At 46.6% G+C, this 19,578-nt stretch overlaps 1 long non-coding RNA gene across 1 annotated transcript; it reads left to right on the top strand.

Annotated features, from left to right (window-relative positions):
- The first annotated feature begins 14,322 nt into the window (after positions 1-14,322).
- Positions 14,323-19,334, top strand: LOC131897495 (uncharacterized). Its single transcript, XR_009375709.1, has 4 exons — positions 14,323-14,614; positions 15,063-15,902; positions 18,634-18,817; positions 19,101-19,334. It is a non-coding gene; the product is annotated as an uncharacterized LOC131897495 (long non-coding RNA).
- Positions 19,335-19,578: the final 244 nt, after the last annotated feature.

Raw genomic sequence — 19,578 nt, 5'->3', positions numbered from 1 at the left:
GTGCCGCACAACGGGGAAGACGATTTACTTGTGTGTTTTTGATTCTCTAGACATTAGCAGGGGAGAAGTGGCTATGATGATGGTAGGACATCGAGGGACACAATTTCTTCAGCAAAACAATATTAAATACTAAATACTTCAATATAAGCATTTGGTAGACTGTGAAGAGAGGAGAGAGCTAAGAGGTACTCCCATGGCCACCAGGTTGACTCTGCCCACTACCCTACCTGGTCAGTTTTAGAAGAGTCTCTTCCATTTTATTTTTTTCACTTGTTATATCAAATTATTATACGATTACATTAATTACAGGATTGAATGAGGGAGTCTAAAGGTCTATCTTCTAGTTCTCTGTTAAAACTCTAAATGTGGCGAACAGAATGGAGGGCAGTAAGACCCTAGCATATCGTAGAAGCTGGGTTTTTTTGTTTTTGTTGTTTGTTTGTTTGTTTTGTTTTGTTTTTTTGAGACAAGGTTTCTTTGTGTAACAGCTCTGATTGTCCTGGAACTGGCTTTGTAGACCAGGGTGGCCTTAAACTCACAGAGATCTGCCTTTCTCCAGAGTGCTGGGATTAAAGGCATTCCCTACCATCACCCAGCACAGAAATAGTTTCAATGGCAAACATGAGTCCACGCTCTGCTGGTGCCTGACACACTCTGTTTATTTCCATTCACGGAGCCAGGAAGATGCAGGGGATGCCAGTTCTCACTCTACACAAGAAGAAGCTGGGATCCAGAGCAATAAAACACTCAGAGTGATACACCTAGAAAATGATGCAGCCAGGATTTGAGCTGCTTAGGCAGTCTAAACACACCACAGAGCATGCAGTAGACATCCCAGCCTCCAGGCAGATAGGGCTGCTGTTCCCTTTAGCAACCTCTCCTGGGAGTGGAAATCATGCTACTGGGTCCCTGAGGCTGGGGAATAGATTAAGTATAAGCAACAGAAGAAGGGAGGGTGGGGGTGAGGGCGGGGCTGGAGGATGAAGAAGAGGAAGAGCAAAGGAGGACTACTCTTCTGTTTGGGGCACATACAACTTGCCGATTAGCAACGGTGGGAAAGGAAACACACAGTGTGGGCCCTTGACAGCTTAATGGGGTTTTAGAAAAATACACATCTATATTTTTAAACTTTTTTTTCCATTTGAACATTTTTAACTTCAAGTTCTGGACTGAAATAGCAACGGTTTTTAGATAACTCTCCATCCTTAGGCTCCCACGTCTGGAAAAGGTCTCAGCTGGGTCTGGGGAAAAGAGAGAGAGAGAAACAAGCCTAGCACATGAGTAATACAGCGGGCACATGGGTTCTTAACTGTTTACTGAGCAGCTGATTCGACAGATGCATGATGAACAGATTGAAGGATGATGAACAGATGGGCAGATGGATGGGTAGATGCATAGACAGACTGACAGATGGATAGGTAAGTGGATAGCTAGATGGATGGTGGGTGAATGTGAGGCAGGTGGATATACAGACACACCATTGGGTGGATGGATGGATGGATGGATGGATGGATGGATGGATGGATGAGTGTGAGTAGTGGGTGGGTGGGTAGATGGGATGAATGGATGGGTGAATGTTGGTAATGGGTGGGTGGATGGATGGGTGAGTGTTAGTAGTGGGTGTGTGGGTGGGTGTATGAATAGATGGATGAATGAAGGATGGGTAAGTATGGATAGTGGGTGAGTGGGTGGGTGTGGGGATGGATGGATGGATGGATGGGTGAGTGTGGGTAGTGACTGGGTGGGTGGATGAACAGATAGATGGATAAATAAGCAATTAAATAGAAAGAAAGGCTAAAAGAAATCAAGAAAACATGTTTACTCATACTATCCTCCTGAAATGTAAGAGTAGCTCCTTCTGGAGAAATACAATCAACCTTTTTTGCCAGTGACCACACTCAGGGTTGCTGAAAGGACAAACAGCTTTCCATGGCTACCATGATTTGGCTTCATGAAATTAGTTTATGCCAACCCTACACGTAAAATGCCACAGGCAGTTCAGTTCTCATCAAGTCCCATCTACTAATGCCTTACAACAAAATAGACCACTCACACCTTTTGTAGACACACTATAAACAGTAATAAACAAACTATAACAACTTGTTTGATAAGCATTAATTTCAATTCACTTATGTCTTTCCTGCCGCTACTACAGAAAAGGAAAAGAAAAAGACTCAAGTGTTCATCCTCCCGTAGGTAAGGAACCAGGAGACACCCTCCTGGCTGTTTCAAAGCAGACTGAATCCGAAGGGAAACTTTGCCACCAAAATAAACGGGCAACACTTTGCTCATCATTTCCTCCTTTCTGCTTGGAGCTCTGAGGCAGTGGTTGGAGGTAGAGCAAGCAACTTACGACAAAGAAGACAAACGCCCCGATGTAAGGATGCTAGAGAAAGGAGATATAAAGACGGGTCCCCGATGGCGTCATTAAACTGCCATGTTAGCCCTCTCATTCTCTGAGAGAGATGAGCTAGAGAGACACATTAGAGCCCTCTGTTACCCTCTGCCGAACACAACCCTGAGATCCGATGTACACAGTTTCACATTTTAGACTTCCAAACCCTTGTGCGCACGACCCCTCTGCCTACAGTGGTCACCTGTTTTCCCCCTTAACAGACAGGTACTACATAAATATTTTAAATGTAGACCTAAATGGGAGTTCCTGTAAGGTCGGACCCATTCTCTAAAATGCCACTTCCTGTCTCTATCCTAGCTAATTTTTTTTTCTTTCCTTCTTGAGGTTCCATCTGCTTTTTGCAATGAAATGCTGAGGTTAAGCTCTGGTGTGCGTTACTTCCCCCTTCAGCCACCACGGACTATCTGTGTCTTTGGGCATCCCACTCTGAACTGCTGGGCTTGCGTCTACGACACAAGAATGGTCACCTTCACATCCAGACTTTGGAGGGGGACATTCGGATGTGGAGGCATCAAGTGTGTCTATTCTTTAGCTTTTGTCCTCCTCTTCCTGATGGCCCTTTGTCCCTTTCCTCCCCAGCCTTTGTGAAGCACATCCTGGGCACTGAGCTAGCTTTACACCGGCTTCCAAGATACAAACTTCAGAAGACTCTTACTCCTCTCCTCTCATCCTTACCGACTTTTTCCTCTTCGTTTCTCAAGCCTCTCACATACATTCACCGGGTCAACGCATCGTGTCTCTGTCACCACCACGCCCCTTTCCAAATCTAAGGCTGAACTTTCTCCTAAATGCCACATTGGGTTCCAACTCTCCAGGACCCCGCCCGCTCTGAGGTCCGGCAGCCAGCCACACTCCTCTACCTTCCACAGCAAGAAGACATTTGGTGGAGTTTTCTCTGCCTCCTGGCCCTGAAGAGGATCGTTGCTCTCCTTACATCACCGCGGCTAGGAAGCGGCAGGATGCTACCAGATTGTTCAGGGGTAGGGGTGATGCAGCCAGTGCGGTGGCATCACCTTTCAGGACTGCACCCCTCTGTCCCAGCAAGAACGAGGTGAGAAGCTAGACAGAGCTAAGCCCGCGTTTATAGCCTGAGCAGTTCACTTGGGGGAATTCTGGGTTGCCGCTTCGGCGCGAGCCTTCCCCGTGCACAGAGGGAATCCATTAGTCCTTTGGTGGGCAGCTGTCTCTCAGGGCACCTCCCCCACATCCCGACTTGTAGGCTTCCTGGATACCTGGTTTGTTGCAATCAGCCCTCCCACCCCCCAACCCCCACCCCAACCCCCACCCCCACCCCGCTCTTGATGGAGCTCTTTCTCTGGAGCGCAACATGGAGGCCGAGGAAGGCCCTGCCCACGCTCAGAAAGAACCCTTCCCGATTCTGTGACCACTAAGCATGCCATCAGGCCGTCCCCACCCCCCACCCAGCTGACCTACCGCAAAGGGAATGAGGGCAGAGGGCAGAAATAACTCATGAGAACCAGAAACAAAGCTCGGATGGAGCCTCACATGGAAACAGCTCAGGGAAAAAGGGTCCCAGGGAGTTTGGTCTATTAATAACACCATGTGTGCTTTAGCCCTTGCTTCTCCCAGGAGCAACCGAGGCCTGCTCCTGGTCAGGCATGTTGACTCTTGGGAAGGCCCAGATGGCCAGGTAAAATGTGCCTCTTACCCTAGTCATTAGGTAAACACATCATATCTCCCTTCCTCCCTATTCCCCTGTCCATCAAACCTTCCAGGTCCTGCCTGCCTTTAACCCCTTGCTGGCCCCTGCAAGGAGAGAACACACTGCCCAAACAGGAGGAATGTGAGGCCTACAAGTTACTGCCTTTAAGGGTTTGGAAACCTAAGGACTGAGTCTTGGCCTCAATTGGTTGGCGGTACTATATGTACCTTGGTATTTACCATCGTGGACTCTGGGAACGTGGAACTACTGACATTGGTCCTATAAACTGATAAGAGACAGTCAGACAGACAGACAGAAAGACAGACAGAGACAGAGACACAGAGACAGAGAGAGACAGAGACAGAGAGAAGCAGAGACAGAGAGAAACAGGCCTAGGGTGGTCCAAGTTATTTCGGACCTTGATACCAAGCTGTTTTCTGTAGCTGCAAAGGGGCTCACAGGTTCACACTTTGCAGCCGTTCTCCTGCCCTTTGCAGGGTGGCCCAAGTTGCTCTCATTCTGGCCAAGAGATACCTTCTATACCTCTCAAGGAACAGCAACCCCAGTTGGGCTCAGGTAACCTGGAACTTTCAGGCCCAAGTCGTCTTGACCAGAGGGTGGAGCAAGCAGCGTTTGGATTATCTGCTAAATGAAGCAGCCCATGCTGGAGAAATCTTTTGAGCAAGGAGTTATTCTAGAAAATGCAGTCTAGAAAGTCGGCCTCCTGCTTTGAAAGCATTAAGTGGGCACCAGGGGAGGTGAGTAGAGTTTGGCCGCCCTTGCTCACATTACTTTATGGCTCAGACCTGGCTTTTTGAATTACACATGTGCGATGGTGTTGGAGGGGCTATAAATCCCTCAGTATCTAAGAAAAAATATCCAGTAGTTAACAGCCCAATCTGTGGAACCAGATGGGCTGCCTCTCACTGATGACCTTGGAGCAAGTTACCACTTGTTTATGATTCAGTTTTCCCGTCTGTAAAATGGGCTGATAACTCCAGTACTTACTTCATAAGATCCTTAAAGAGATTAAGGAGTTCATATACAGAAGTCATATGAGCAGTGACAAGCATTTCTGAGTGCTTAGCACATAGTTTCTTTTGTTATTAGTTTGGGTATCATTGTTATTGTTGAGAAAGTTCTTGTTCAGATGCTAGACCTGCCTGGGAGACAATTGGCTCCAGAACCGTCAATTTTGTTAGAAGTGGGAGAAGAGAAAATGAGAATCTTCTAGTGAGTAGTTTAAGAACACTGGTTTATACCATTGCTTCTCCTCCTCCAAGGCTCTGATTTTAGACTCCAAGCATATAGGATGGGTTTGTAGACCAAGAATCATGAGTACAGGCATCGTACTCCTGGGATAGGTCAGATGTGGCTAGAGGTCATTGTACATGCACATGCTGCTAGATACTATGTTGAGCTGCTGGAGGCAGGCATCTTGTCTGTGTGTGTCTGTGTGTCCATGTGATTGTGCATGCATATATGTACCTATGCATGTGTATATGTGTGTGCCTGTATGGGCTTGTGAAAGGGTCTGGAGTGATACATCCTAGCAAGAGGGCTACCAAACACTCTAACATTTGTTTTTGAGGAAGGTGGAAGGAAGGAACCAACTCCCATGAGGGCTTTGCTCTTCCCACGTCCCGGACCCGAGTCAGGAATTTCCTGGAGGATTACTTGTTTTCTATTACTTACGTAGCAAGTCAGGAGTAGTAAACACGGTGCAGCCGCCATCCAGGAGAACCAAGATAGCCATGTTTACTGAGATTACACTCTGTGCTATGTCCCATTCTGAGCACACTCTAACTCATTTAATCATTGCAGTTGATGGCATGATAGTACACCACACCTCTAATCCCAGCCACTCAAGAAGCCGGTATAAGAAGATTGCAAGTTCAAGACATGGCTGGGCTTTAGAATGAGTTCACGGTCAGCCCATACCACTTAGACCCTGCCTCAAAATCAAATTTCAAAAAATAGGGCAAGGAATACTTTTGGTCATCCACTAGAACTGGATGATAAGACCTTATGGACATAAGCACCACACAATTGGATTGCAGGATGCAGATAAATTCAGCTTGAACGGAGATGAAAGCTTTGTGCTTGCTGACTAGCTTTCATCGTTCCAGGAGGTGCTATGGAGGCTGATGGGGAGAAGTCAACTCCTAATCTTGCCTTGTGGGGAGTGCTCTGAGTTACAATACTAACCTACCAGGCAAAGTATGCCCATGGATGCAATAGTGGTACAACGGACTGCTTATAGGGGTAACCAACCACTTTCAGCTTCAGTTTGAGGCCTATAGATAGAAAGGATTCATGCATGGCGCTATAAACCTGCTTAAAAATCAATAGCTAGGGAGGTAATAGGGCCAAGAGGGGAGCCTTCTACTGCCATTTTGCCGACCCTACTACTTCTTGTTTTCCATGGTGTCAAACTGCCTTCTAAATATTCACACTAGTGCTGCTCTCCGCCTTGGTCAGAGAAGCTTCTCTTTGCAGTGGGCAGTAGTTAATGGAGAGGTTCATAACTGGTCCAAGTGTTGAGGAGAAGGTCTCCGAGATGGCCCAGTTAGGAAAGACCCTCGCCACCAAGCCTGAGAATCTGAGTTCGACTCCTGGGACACACATGCTCTAACTCTGACTGGTTGTCCTCCGACTTCCACATGTGCACCATGGAAAACACACACACACACACACACACACACACACACACACACACACAGAATCAATCAATCAATCAATCAATCGATAAATGCTAAGAATAAGTAACTGCCGAGTCTCAGCCCTAAACAGGACATCTCTAGAATTTCTTCCAAGGCTCATGCACATAATGGAAGAGAAGGCAGAAAGAATGTAAGAGGTGGAAGATGGGAAAGAGCACTGTGAAACTGTTTCCTGGGTATAACACTGCCGTACCCATGACCTCACAGCCGCAGTACCTAGCTGCATAAGATTAGGCCTATCCACATTCCATCATGCATTCAGGTAGTACTCATACTCTATAAACTGTCAATGGTTGCTAGGGGAGAGGGAGTCATAGTCCTCAGTAATATAGTCATTGACAAGTTACCCTTGGTCCTGTAATAACCCCTTCTGCCCATGCTCATGCAAGTGACCCCAGTTAAATGCAGGAGGCATGCATACAGACAAAAGACATGAAAGTAGGGGAGGGCCTTCTTGGGGAGAAGAAAGTGTTCAGCAAAAGGGGAAGTGGATAAGAGAGGGTCATGGGGGAACACAATAAAAGCACTATATATGTATGTGTGTTCATAAAAGAATGAATAAATTAAAAACAAAAGAAAGAAAGAAAAATAGGGTTACGTCTATAGATCAATGGTAGAGAACTTACCTAGGATGTATGAGGCCCTGGGCTCAATCTCCAGTACTAAAAACAAATAGATAAGTCTCCTGGAAGTCTTATAAAATAGGTATCATCAGAGGACATTGAAACATGGTGATTTAATAACTTGCCCCAATAGACTCAGCTGGGATTTCGAGCCAGGTCATCTCAATCCCGAGTCTATATTTCATGGCCTTGACCTCACAGTTCTAACCCTCCTAGCACGTGTGTGGTGGGGTGAGGGAGGTGAACAGTGGCCTTGAATGACTCAAAGAAAAGCCTCAGCCTCGACCAAAGAATGCTGAGCTGTAGAGGGAGCTAAAGGAAAACAACCAGTTTCACATCGCCATTTCTGCTCATTTCTTCTGGATTCTGGCCCCCATTTAGGCTGTTTCCTGGTGAAGGAAGAAATGATATTTTAATCACCTCTCCTGTAGAGAACTCTTCCCGCCCACAGGATCCATGGCCCAAACCAGATCCTTTATAAACCATGTCTTAAGACAGCGGCTCTCTACCTGTGGGTTATGGCCCCTCTGTGGGATCCAATGAGCCTTTCACGGGGTCGCCTATCAGATATCCTGCATATCAGGCATTCACATTACAGTTCAAAATGACAGTTAGGAAGTAGCAATGAGAATAGTTTTATGGTTGGGGGGTCAGCACAGCATGAGGAACTGTATTAAAGGGTCGCAGCATTAGGAAGGTTGAGAACCACTGCCTTAAGTGATCAGAGAGGAGGGAAAGACCCCAGGTACTTAGAAGGTTGTCTTTGTTTCAAGCTCAGTGACTTTGCATTGTTTTCTAGAACAGACAATAGCAAGTGTGGGGCCGTCTTCCATAGTAGCCTTCCCCAGCAAAGAAAAAGCCTTCGTGAATGGTAAGTAAAGGTAGACCCATCCCATTTGCCCTTGGAACCTGAGCTTAGCAAAGACAGAACTCCTGGAAGGGGTGCCGGGAACCAACCTCAGACAATAAGTCTTCCATGGTAGTGAGACTGCCCCACGCAGAGGAATGAGGCCTTCTACAAGGCCACCACTGTCATCACTGTGTTGGTTCCTTGTCTTGTTGCCACAATGAAATACCTGACAATAGCAACTTAGGAAAGGAAGGGTGTGGGGCTGGAGAGAGGATGGCTCAGTGGTTAAGGGCACTGGCTGTTCTCCCAGGTTCAAATCCCAGCACCCACAAGCAGCAGCTAATAACTGTCTGGAACTCCAAGATCTGGCATACAGTCTCACACAGACTGACCTGCAGGCAAAACACCAATGCACATAAAATAAAAGTAAATAAATTAAAAAAAGAAAAAGAAAAAAAGGTTTGTTTGGTTTTGGGTTTTGTTTCTTTGTTTGTTTGTTTTGTTTTGTTTTTGGCTCACAGTTTGGGAATATAGTCCACGATGGTGAGGGGGATTGTGTGGCTTGATCTCAAGACAGCAGGTCACATTGATTCTGAAGTCTAGAAGCAGAGGGTAGCAAATGTTTTCATACAGCTTGCTTTCTCTTTTTTATTCTCAGTCCCGGACCCCAATCTGTGAAAAGAGTACCACCCACGTTTCGGATGAGTCTTTCCACCTCAATCTCATCTAGATAATCTCTCACAGGTGTGTCCAGGGACTTGTCTCCATGGTGACTCTAAATACCATCAAGTTGACACACAAGTCAATAATAATCACCATCACCATGGTAGGGAAGGTTCTTGGTAGCCTTTGGGGGTTCTGATGGCTTCTGATCCCAGGCCTCCTGAGACTATGGAGCAGCCCATTTGTCCTCTAGACTTGCATCCTGCCCAGACACAGCTCCATCTGGATTAGTGAAAATCTGGGCATCAAGCAACAGGAACCGACTCGGGTTCATTTAGTAGAGAAAATGGCTGTATGGAAAGGGACCAGACTACTTTCAGAAGCAATGAAAGGCTGAAAACAGCCCTGTGCAGAAACTGAAGCTGCTGGAGGCCAGTCTAGCTCCTACCAGAAGGAATCTGCAGATGTTCCCATAGCTCCCATGGCCTGCTGCCACTGTGGGCCCTTCACTGGGGGGTCCTTGCTACTTCTTCTGCCTCTCATTCTCAAGACTGCCCCCATGAGCAAGCCTCTGATGGACCCTTGAGCCTTTGTGTGACGTCTCTAGATCCTAAGTCCCAGACAGGCACAACAGTGGGCCATACTTCAGCCTCCACTAATCTATCAGAACTGAAGAGGAGGACTGTACCCATTCACTTTGGTAGGTCCTAGGAAGGGTTTCAACACTCCTCTTACCATTTCTCACAAGACAGACAAGGGATCGCAAATGCAGAGCATACAGGAAAAGCTTCCCTACTGTAGATCCCACTGAAGAGGAGGTATAATGGCTTTGCTGAATGGAGAAAGACAGCTCAGGTCTCTCCTGTGGCTTCCCTATAGCATGGGAATACATTTCGTTTTCAGCCAAGCCACGTCAAGGATAGTCTTTGTCACTTGCTGTCAAAATAATTGTCTTACTTCCATCTTCCTGCCTATGGTTGTCAACTACTGGTGACATCGTCCTCCCTGGGGATATTTGTGAGTATGTAGAGTTTAGCTGTCTCTCTTGTCTAGGGTTTTGTCTTCTGAGGTCTCAGTTACCTGAGATTAACCGTGGTCTTAAAATACTCAATGAAAAAAAAAAACAGCTCATAGGTTTACATTCTGTACTCTTCAAAATCGTATGACAATTAAGCTTCTTCTGTCCTTCTTGTCTTGATTAAAATAAGAATTGTCCCTTTGTCCAGAGTATTCACTCTATATATACAACTCATCTATCCATCACATGTTATGAGTCTAGGTTATTAGATCTACTGTTACAGTACCATGGTGCTTGTGTTAAGTAACCCTTACGTTACTTAATAATGACCTGGAAGGGCAACAGTAACAGTCCTGGCAATCTTTTCATGGTATATTACTACAGCTGTTCTTTTTATTGTTAGTTGTTGTGGTTCGTCTCTTGTTCTTCTAATTTATAAATTAAATTTGATCGTGAGAATGCATGTACATATGGAGAAAACACAGTATAGATAGGATTCAATTAAACTTGATCATTAGAATATATGTACACACATGGAGAGAACACAGTATAGATAGAGTTCAATATTATCCTCAGTCGCAAGAAGCCAATGAGAGACTTGAGATTTCTCTTCCACAGCCAAGGGGAATGAATGTCTATGTGTCACCATTTAGTGAATGCCATCTAAAGACGCTACACACCCAAGAAGCTGAACTGCAAAGCATAGCAAGAACTACCTGTACAAAATGCCAACCATGCCACCGGCAGGCCAAGCTGCAGCCACATCAATAATACTGAGGTTGGTCACGGTCAAACCTCTTCAGCTTCCTGTTATAACTCGGATCACTGGTTCACTGGACAGGAGGCTGAGATGAATTGCCCTTCCGGGGCTTTCTCAGGCAAGTTATAGCTTCAGCAACACAGTGAGGCCCTCAAATGGGAGAACAAGGTTTCAGGTCTGAAGGAGTACTTCATGAAGACAGAGGGCCGTCAGAGACAGCATGATGAGGGCCCTGAAGGGACAGGGCCTTTGATTCTAGAGAACAAAGGGGCAACTTATTCGTATAGATTTCTGGGGCTTATGAGGGGAAGTTTCATACCATGTACGTCTCAAGGCAGGAAGCACTAGATAAAAGTAAATTTACAATTCAAAGTTATTCTGGGGATGGGTGTGGGGGCAGGGAGGTCTCTGGGTTACTGGAAGCTGTAAGGGAGGAAGACTAGAAGGCCACAGCAGCTTTGCTTATCAACTCTCTGCCCGGGGAGAGAGAATGAAGGAGTATCCTGATTTCTGGGATAGTGGGGTCTGTAACCTAACACTTTCTCCAGAGATGGGTCACGGCTTCACTACCCACCACAAAGTAGAAAGCGGTGGCCAAGTCATCAGAGCCATCCAGACCACACACTTGCTATCCCTGAGAGTGGACCAGCCCTTGCTTTATTTACAGTTAAGTAAACTGAGGCTTGGAGTCAAGGCATCTATCCAAGGTCACCTAGCTCAGCTGGTGGCGGAACTCAGTGTTGAGTCCATCCTCTGGCCCCCACTGAGGGCTGACTGAGAAATCTCAGCTTGCTGAGCAGCTCTGATTCCAGGAGACTCCTAGAAGCTTCCAGGTGACTGGCTGGAAGGCTCAAGACAGGGCCTCTATCGGATGCCACCTGCAGAGGCTGATGGTAAGGGGGGATGTTGTGGGAGGGGCTGAACTTTTGGGCAGACCTGGCACCCAGCAAAAAGAACAAAGAGTCAGAGAGCCTGAGACTTGCCCCCAAGGAGGATGAAGGCTCCACATGGATTTGCAGAGACTTGGTCCTGTTACTTTCCCCAGATAATCACACAGGAACTAATTAGCACCTTCCTTCTGAGCACAGCCCTCTGGGGCTGGAGGATGCTCAGAGGAGAAGAGAAGCCCATTAATTACCTTATCAGGAAGCACTGATAAGAACCTGTGAAAGGTATTGCTTTAAGGCTCTGAGCTAATTAAAGAGGGCTGTAGGTGAAGGAATTTGTCACCCTACCACAGAACATAGCGTAGGCTTTGATCTTGAACCCTAAAGCCTTGCATCCCCGACTGTCCAACTGTCCGAGGAAACTTCACCTTTGCGGTTCATGCCTCTAACGTGGGATGTTCAGGAATGAGCCTGCTGCCTGTGACACCCACCGGCGCATCCCGACTGAGGACTGAGGTTATGGGAGCTTGTTGAGCTGTCTCCCATGACCCTACAGCAGGGTTCTTCTAGAGTTTCTGTCCCCTGTCTCCCCTCACTGATGTTACTAGCAGGCCTATGTGGCTAGGGAAGAAACTGAGTCCAAGGGTGTGACAACCAAGCCAAGGAACATTCAGGTAGGAAGAGCTCGGAGCTAGACTTGAACCCAGCTCCTCACTCCTCTGTGGAATTGTTCTGTGGGTCCAAGGATGCTGGCTGGAGCCATGCCTGGCCTCCAGGCCTGGGATCCTCCTCTTCTTACTTCTTAGAGCCAATTCCTTTTTTTTTTTCCTGAACCCTGGTCTCTTTGTCCTTGATGTGGGACTAGTCATGCCTACTCAAAGGGGTCTGAAGAGAGATGTGAAATGAGATGATGCGTGTAGGTGACCTAGGACAGAGATCAGCGGTCATAACTTTGTCTTTCATGGGCCATTTTACAAACTTCTTTTTAGGTATAGAATTCCAATTCAGCTGTACAGGAACCATCTGTGTAGGTCACCAACAGGAAGCCATCTCTGAAGGGAAGGTGGTGGATAGTTGGGCCCCTCCCCACTCAGGCTTGCTTCCCAACTGGCAAAGACTCTGTTGACCACCCGAAATTCCTCAGGGTACACTTGGATCGCTTCCATTTGAGGAAAGCAAGGTGATCTGAGGTTTCAAGAGACTGTGGCTAAGTGTCCCAGTTAAGAGTAACATTTTGTGTAAGCATACCCATATGCGAGGAGTGTTAAATATGTACGTCATAGTACTGGTGGCATTATTTTGCTGGGTATTTATAAAATATCCTAAAGACAGTGGAATGTCTTCCCTAAAGCCATCCCAAGTCAAGAGCTTGGGATGCAGAACTCTGTATCCTAGATTGCAAGAGGCTCAGAGAGCTGATTCCTCAGGAGTAGTCATGGTCTTGGTAGCATCCAAGAGTGGAGCATTACACCAGCCCGGAACACGTGCTTAACTGTTTTTTCCCTCTCACCAAAAGAGACCCAGAACACTGTCTGTATCTGCACTGCGGGAGCTCAGGATCATTTGTAATGATTATGGAAGCCCTGTGGTGTAGGATCTCCCACCTCTGCCCTCTGCTTTGCCAGTCTGTTCAAAACTCAATATTGACTAAACAGCGGCACAGTTACCGTGTCCCTCAGAGTTGCTAGGCATGTGCAGGGATTGCCTCAAAACTGCCCAGGAGTGCGTGGCATACCAAATTATGATTGTGACTTGGAGGGGGAAGAATCTGGGGCCCTGGTCTTGCCTTGCAACTCTTAGGCCATTGAGATTCAAACCAAGGCTGTCAAAGTCAAGAGGGCTCCTTCCTTGCTGCCTTCAGGATTGTTTCCCAGAGAAATCTGATCTATGTCCAGCCGCTCTCCGTACTTCCTAGGTAACCTGAGAGTCAAAGATAGGCTGGTATCTTAGGACATAAAGGGAGAATGGGCAGACTGAGTTCTAGCTGGTTCTGGTTTTAACCAGACAAGTTCCTTTATTTTCTGGTCTGTAAACCAGAGGAAGTGGCTCTCAAAGCTACTTCCTGCTTTGCCTCTCCACTGGTGACTGCCTGTGAGTCTCTGGAGGGCTCTGGGTCTCCATCTCATGTGTTTGTACTTTCATCTGTTCCTTCGGCTTGAGCGCAGCTTGATGCCCAAGGATGGGCACTTCTCTGCTTTCCCAGTTTCCCAAAGAGCGCTTTGTGAAGTTAAAGAGCAATCAGGCCTCTGTTTGGTGCACCGCCCCCTGGTGACCGGAGGAGGAAACTGCAAGCCCTTCCTCTGGATTCAGGGCTCCCGACACAAAGTGACTCATAGCCCACCTCCTGGAAAAGGTGAATGCCAGCAGGCTGCCTTGTGCTCACTGTGCATTTTCTGGTCCATGGGGAAGAGAGAGGGGATTGTTTGAATGATTGTGGAAAACAAAACTCGAACAGGATGAGGCGGGTCTAAAGCTCACTAATGGCTGAGAAATTTTGTCACATTCAGGCAGGACATTAAATTCTGCTCTGAACATGTTACCTGCCCCTACTCCTGCCCCAACTTCCCAGCAGAGCGGAATGGCCGGCTGATTTTCAGACCAAAGTGTGATGAGAGACCTTCTCCAAAGGGGCCAAGTTCAAATGGCAGAAATTCCAGGAGTTGATTAGAAGAAGGCTCTTGGGGATGCGGGGAGCACCCTCCCCCCTTTCAATATCCTCTTCAAGCTGAGAGTTGTAAGGAGAGGTCACTGAGAGTACGCCGGGAGAATAATGAACGAATATGTAACCTCACATTGAGAAGGTGCTCCATAGAAGCCGGGCAGGGTGACAGGAAATAAGAGTGTGTTGGGGGAAGGGCAGAGACTTCTGTTACAATAATGGCGTCAGGAGACCCTATTTGAGGAGGGACCATGGTAACTGTGTGTCTAAGGAAAGAGAAAGCAGATGCCTGTAAACTGCTGGAGAGAGAGCTGGAAACCTGGTGAAAGCCACCCAAAACGAGAGACAAATGGTAACTTTTAGACCTCCTGCTCCATAAATCTGTCATGCTTGTACCTCAATAAACCTTTATATATAAAAAACAGCAGCAGGCAGTGTCCTGCCGTCTCTTGCACTGAAAACAATAAGGCATGTTTTAGGACAGGAGGAGGCTGGTGAACAGGCGGAGAGGAGAGGAAGGGGAGAAGAGAGTGGCCAGGGAATTATCCAGGGCAGAGCAGGGTAAGGACTTTCTGGTTTTGTGCTAGAAACCCCTTTAGAGGCTTGAAACCAACAAGAGACAGGGTTTGATGTACGCTTTGTCCTCAACCTTCCTAAGGCGGCTGCTACCCTTTAATACAGTTCCTCCTGTTGTGCTGACCCCCCCAACCTTAAAATTATGTTCGTTGCTACTTCATAACTGTCATTTTGCTACTGTTATGCATCGTAATGTAAATCTCTGTGTTTTCCGATGGTCTTAGGTGACCCCTGTGAAAGGGTCATTCGACACCTCCAGCGTCGTACAGGTCTCGAACCCCTGCTTTAGATGCCACTGTGATTACTGGAGAAAAGAAAGCAGGAAGCAGGAAGGTCATTTTGGAATCTACTACCACCATCTCAGGAGAGATGCTGGAGAGGTGACTAGGTGACCAGGGGATTTCCGACACATTTTGGAGGTAGACTTGGTGGGGCTTTCTGAGGCCGTGGACTGAGGGAGAGAGCTCCCTCATGTATGGCATTCAGGTTTCTGCCTTGAGCAAGGTGCTGAAGGTAGTGCATGGTCTAAGACGGGGCATTGGGGGACTGGGTCAGGGGAGAAAATCTGGGATGGGCACCAAAAGTACAGACTGCACAGGTTCAAGCTAAGCTTTGGAGATGTCAAAACAAACCAAATGAACATCTAGCAAATAAACACGAGTCAGAGTCTCGGGCTTGGATGGACAGTGTCAAGATGATGCCCAACTCATTCCTTCAGCCTCTCTGTGTCGTCTCTGCTCCTGCATTTAGCCATTTGCCATGATTCCTCGCTGGACCAACCCCAGCATAGTGTAATGACCTTTGTGCAATCATAAAGCCCTGCTCACAGTGCTGTGGCTTTACCTCTCTAACATCATAGGGATGGATGCTCCAGGGATGATTCCTTAAGGCTTCCATGGCTCCTGTCACATCAGGAGACTCCGTGTCCTGCCAGTGGACTTTGGACCCCTTAGTTTCTCAGGGAGTCTCCAGAAAGGCCTGGTGACATAATCAGAACATGTAAAAACCTTAGCATTGCTGGGGCAAACGTCATCCAATGAGAAGCAGGAGCCAGGAAGGAATCGGTGAGCACCTCTTCCACACCGCATCCTCTCCCCCACATGGTTTATCCCATCAAACACCAGCTACGATTTGTGTAGGGCAGCTGTGGCCAGCTCCTCATCACACAACCATTATAATGCTCCCCTCATTCCCTGCCCCATTATGTTTCTCCTCAGTTCTGTCTCCCTGAGGTTCTTCCATCATCAAAACTTTCTCCATAAGTTTTGTCTCATTTCTGCTTTGTAGAGAACCTGGGCTAAAATTCCCATGTTAATGTTGCTATGCACCACTTCTTTATTCCACAAACATTTAGAAAGTACATATTATATGTCAGGTGTATCTTAAGTGCCCCAGAAATACTAACACATTTGTCCTTACCATAACCAGTGAAGGAAGAGATTTGTTTTCTGACTTTCATTCTACAAAGGAGGAAACCATGACAGACATGCTCAGTGGCCCCAGGGCCTTGCTGTCCAATGAAAGCATGACATGAGCTATGTACAGTGTCCTAAACCTTCTGATAGCCATATTGAAAAAGCAAAAGAAACAGATGAAATTAACTTTGATGATTTTTTTTTATTTAACTAAATAAATCCAAACTGTTATTTCATTTTGAACATGAAGTCATCACACAAATTTCAGAGAGATATTTCACATTGTTTCTTACTAACTCTTTAGTCCAGTATGTGTGTTACATTTATGCTACATTTCAACTCAGACAAGCCATATTTTCAATGTTCGATACCCACAAGTGACTGGACAGCGCAGAAGTAGATGGCATGTTGTTTTGTGAGCAACTGGCTATGGCAAAAAGAAGAATATTGCTTCTAAAACATGACTACCTTTCCTTGAGCCAGATATTATTGTGAGGGATGACCGCCTTTCCTTAATAAGAAGGAAGAACTGTTAGTGGATGAAACTGTGGTTGCTGTTCTCAGTTCTCCAATGATAGCTGTGGCATAGTTATCTGCAAACGACGAGAAAAAGACAATGAGCACATTGCCAGCAAACGTGGTGAAAAACATCCTGGGAATAGATGTTTAGAGTTTGTGCTTTGCCAAGACATGGGAATGCTTGAGATTTTTTTTTATATTGTACACAGTCAAAGCTTTGGGTGTTTTCTGCTCGCGGAACTGTCCCTAGTTTATGTGGCTGAAGTAAACTTTCATCTGAATTCGGTTTCCGTTTCCATGATGATTTGCCAAACCCTGGCTGTGGGCCAGGCCTGTGGCAGGGTCCAGACTACAGGAGTAAACAAGAGGATGGAGTCTCCACTCTTGGGACTTTTTGGTCTCCTAGATGAGGAGGACCAGGAACTGTGACAAAGCTGTTCGATGACCACTGTGACAGGAACGATGGGGTACTGGAGGGGAGACGAGAGGGACAGCTGACCCACAATCAAGGTCAGAGAAGGCTAGAGGGAGGGATGTCAGCTAAGCCAGGAGCCCAAAGGTGAACAGGAGAGAAATAAGGGAAGAGGGATACAGGGTACCATAAAGCCTGCTCCAGGCAGAAGCGAATACCAGACAAAGAGAGCAGGGAACATTTGAAAAACCAAAATAAAGTCCCTGCAACTAAATCACAGCATAAGAAAGCACTTTAAAAGGGGAGGCTGAAGAGTTAAACACAGATGAGGAAAGAAACTAGAGTTTTGAGAGACATGCATAGACAAGGGAACTTCTGGGGCCTCTCTGTACATCCAAGTGGAATTTGGGAATCTTCATTTTAACAAGCTTCCTGGGTGAGTCCTTGACACAGAAAAACACTGATAAAATATTTTAAAGGTACCCTGACAAGTTTTTCAACCCAAAGAAATAATTTGAAAATGCCTTTCCAAGCCATAAAACAATAATGAGAAAATTGGACAAATTTGAACACGTTGACTATATCAAAGAATTGCTCGGCTTTTGGTGTATCAAGGTATTGTGTTTAAGTCTTTTTTTAAGGGCCCTTATGTCTTAGAAATGCAGGCCAAGATACTTATGGATAAAATATGTGATAGCAACATGGTCTGGACGAGAGAAGGGGTGGATGCGAGCTAAGACGTGAAATACAACTGGTTTGAAATTGGAGCAAAGGCCTCAGTACATATGTTTCATTATCCCATTTGTTTCCCTCTGTGTTGGAAGTCTTCCTAATAAAACTGTTTCTAAGACCAGGTTTCCATAGCATTCACACATCATACCCACTGTTCAATATCAGCCAAACCCCCTTTACATGACCAGAAAGGATGCTTCGTGCTGGAGTGGAATCTTCCAGTCACCAAAGACAGACAGGAACAGTAGCTCCTTTGGAGGTAGCCTAAGGTCATCTCTCCAAGGGGCTGATGATGCTGAGCTCTCGTGTGTGTGTGTGTGTGTGTGTGTGTGTGTGTGTGTGTGTGTGTGTGTGTTCATGTCATGGCACACATGTAGAACTCAAGGGACAGCCTTGGGTGTCAGTCCTTACCTCCCACGCTAAGCAGCTTCTCCGTCCTTTTTTTCTCTTCGTACTCTGGGCTAGGTCAAAATTCTCCCATCTCCCCTCCCATCCTCTCAGAGGACCACTGGGATTCTAAACACCTGTGCTAAGATCTGAGGTTTTTTTTTTTTTGTTTTTTGTTTTTTTTTTTGTTTTGTTTTGTTTTTAATGAGACTCCAGAGCCTCGAACCTAGGTCCTTAGGCTTGCCTAGCAGCTGTTTTGCCCACTGAGCCCTGGGATCCCCCTGTTAGCTGGCTTCTTTTTCTTTTTCTTTTTTTTTTTTTTTTTTTCAGTGAAAAGAAGGACACAGTGAAACCGCCACATCCAAGGACGTTAACAGCGCTTCTGGACGTGAGCTGTCAGAGAGATCAAGGAAAATTGCAGGAAGTGTTCAGAAAGCGGTGGAGGGAGAGTAAACACCACACACAGCTCAGCTTGCCCACGTCTACAGAGAAAGCTCTCACGAGGCAGAAACCGGTGAGCCAGGATTGCGTAGTTACAGCCCAGGAAGGGGGATCCAAGGGGCGGTACATAGATACAATAGACATAGATCCCAAAGCCAATGAGGCTAGCCCGGAGTGCCACCATGTACATAATAACATCTGTCTGTAATCTACACACTGAAAATATAGTGTGTGCCGTCATAACATGCCCCAGGCACTGAGAAAGGACATTGTTGTTAACCTCTAATCCTGGGGCAGGGGGCAGAGGTCAGTGGGCTTGGTTAAATCTCTCCCCTCCCCCTGTCTCTCCCTTCCAGGCTCCAAGGTAAACCTGTCCCACACTCCCATGCCTCTGAGCCTGAATGATCGGAGGGAAGAAAGAAAACAATGGCTAGCCAGAGGCCCTCAGACTGCTGCTGCTGCGGAATGGGGATTTTGGTCGGATGTTGAGTTTACCTGGAATCCCCCGGTGTTATTTTGGGAAGGCAGACATCCTATGGAAACAATGATGATGTGGAAAAGAAAACAGATAAAGCAAATGCTAGAGCCTTTTTTTTTTTTTTTTTTTTTTTTTTTTTTTTGCTTGCCAAAAGAGTACCATGTGACCAGGGTAGGCCCAAGAAGCTCAGGTCAGACAGAACTTGAGGGGATCTAGCTTGAACTTGAGGGGATCTAGGTCATCAGCAGGAAGCATGCAGGAAGGAGATGGCAAGGAAGGGTGTCCATGAAGTGCCCAACAAGTCACGACGGGATAGAAAGATCGTGAGAACATGCATCTTGCCATTTGGGAGAGCA

Source organism: Peromyscus eremicus, chromosome 22 (genome assembly GCF_949786415.1).
Source record: "Peromyscus eremicus chromosome 22, PerEre_H2_v1, whole genome shotgun sequence".
Taxonomy (NCBI): Eukaryota; Metazoa; Chordata; class Mammalia; order Rodentia; family Cricetidae; genus Peromyscus; species Peromyscus eremicus.
This window is presented reverse-complemented; position numbering and strand designations above follow the sequence as displayed.